A 2,369-nucleotide genomic window follows, 5' to 3' on the forward strand; every position below is an offset into this window, starting at 1 on the left:
TCGGGAAATATGGTTGGAGAGAAGGGCACGGGCTAGATGATGAAGGGCCTGGCAGGCCAAGGTAAACAGCTTGGATATTATTTAAATGCAATGGGGACTGAGTGCAGTTGCTCATGCCTCTAGTCCCAGCACTTTGGGAGGCCAAGGCAGGAGGATCCCTTGAGACCGGGAGTTCAAGACCAGCCTGGGCAACATAGTGAGACCCTGTCTCTTAAAAAAAAAAAAAAAAAAAAAAAAACAATGTTCTTTACTTAGCCAAGCATGGTGGTGCATGCCTGTGGTTCCAGATACTCAGGAGGCTTAGATGGGAGGATCACTTGAGCCCAGAAGTTCAAGGCTGCAGCGACCTGTGATTGCACCACTGCATTCCAGCCTGGGTGGCAGAACAAGACCCTGTCAATCAATCAATCAATCAATTGATGTGATGGGAAGTCATTGGAAGTTTTTGAGAAGATGGGATCTGATCTACATTACTAATCATTGCTATAAACACTGTATGAGCAATAGACTGATAATAAGGCACAAAGGAGGAAGCATAAAAACCATGGTAGTTGCCCCAGCAAAAGATAATAGAAGTTTGGACTTGAGTAGCCACAGTGGAAATTATTTCACTTACTCTTGACAGTGACCCACACAGTAAGTACCAGCCTGCTCATTTCACAGGTGAAAAAACTGAGAATGGGCATGGATTATGTATTAATAACACGATGAGTCACACAACTAGTGAGTAGCAGAGCCAAGATTCACTCAGGTCTGCAAGAACCAAAGCCCACACATCCTCTCTCATACCTCTCTGCCACCAAGTGGAGTCGAGAGCTGTTAGGAGGGTCACCAGAGTTCAGAGGCATGGATTCCCAGGCCCTCAAACCCAAGACTAGCAGCACTCTCCCTGAGGAAGGAAGGAATAGTATTTGGCAATAAAAAGGTGGATACATGTAATGCATGTCACACAACACAGTGAGCCTCAAAGATGCCTCGCTGGGGATCAGCCTTTCTCAAAAGAAGACATACTCCATGATCCCATTTACATTAAATTCTAAAAGAGGCAAAATTAATACACGGTGAAAGAAACCAGAACAGTGGTTAACTGGGGGAAGCGGAAGTTTTATACTTTAAGTATGATAATAATCAGTTTTGTCACATCATCACAAGGAAGCTTTTCTCAGTATCAATGCATAAATATACTTAAAAAACAAAAAACCAAGATCAGCGATGCAAGCATTGTTATATAAGGAAATTCTGAATGCTGAACACTGCCAGCCCCATGAACTGGAGATTTGCCATCTAAGACTTTTGCCAGTTCTAGGTCACCCTTATAAATGTGGAGCATTTGCAAACTGTCAGTCTTAAAAACCAGCAAGCGGAAGACGACGTGTAGAAATGGCACCTCGAAAGGAAAAGAAAAAGAAGGAAGAACAGGTCATCAGCCTTGGACCTCGGGTGGGTGTAGGAGAGAATGTATTTGGTGTCTGCCAAATTTTTGCATCCTTCACTGACACTTTGGTCCATGTCACTTTTGTCCATGGCTGGAAGATACAGCCTCCAGCTGCATCCATTTGCTGCAAAGGGCATGATTTGTGTTCTTTTAGATATTTCTCTAAAAGAAACCCTTTGCCGTGTTACTGGTGGGATGAAGGTGTAGGCAGACCCAGATGAATCCCCGCCATAAGCTGCCACGCTAGCCACCCAGGATGTGGCCCAGAGGTGCAAGGAGCTGGGCATCACTGCCCTACACATCAAACTCTGGGCCACAGGAGGAAACAGAAACAAGTCCCCTGGACCTGGGGCCCAGATGTCCCTCAGAGCCCCTTGCCTGCTCAGGTGTGAAGATCTGGCAGATTGAAGACGTCACTCCACTTTCCCTCTGACAGCACTCCCAGGAAGGGGAGTCACCGTGGTTGCCGTCTGTGAACACGGCTCCTCAAAATGTTTTCTGTTAATTAATTCCTTTGCTGTAAGAAAACAAAAAGCCAACCAATATGCCCTGAGCACTAATTATATGCCAGAGCCTCTTCTAAAAGCTTGACATGTTGAATTCACCAACAACCCTAAGAAACTGGTTCCAGGATTATTACCACTTTAGAAATGAGAACACTACAGCACTGAAGGACTGAGATCCTCTGATTGTTTGCTTATATCCCCAGTGAGACTGGAAACTCCTTGAGTCAGGTTCCATGTCCTGTGGCTTCATGGATCCTCGGGTGCCGTGATAATGCCAGCCACAGAGTAGGTGCTCAAGAAGTGTGGCAAAAAATCAAAACCACAATGAAATATCAACTCACACCAAGCATAATGGCTATTACTAAAAAGTCAAAAAACACGGATGCCAGTGGGGCTGCAGAGAAAAGGGAACACTTAACCTCTGTTGA

The 2,369-nt window shown here is 45.2% G+C and overlaps 1 pseudogene; it reads left to right on the forward strand.

The window, feature by feature from the left end:
- Window positions 1–1,380: 1,380 nt before the first annotated feature.
- Window positions 1,381–1,911, forward strand: LOC112129424 (small ribosomal subunit protein uS11-like; annotated as a pseudogene).
- The last annotated feature ends 458 nt before the right edge of the window (window positions 1,912–2,369 follow it).

This window comes from Pongo abelii, chromosome 18, assembly GCF_028885655.2.
Source record: "Pongo abelii isolate AG06213 chromosome 18, NHGRI_mPonAbe1-v2.0_pri, whole genome shotgun sequence".
NCBI classification, from domain to species: Eukaryota; Metazoa; Chordata; class Mammalia; order Primates; family Hominidae; genus Pongo; species Pongo abelii.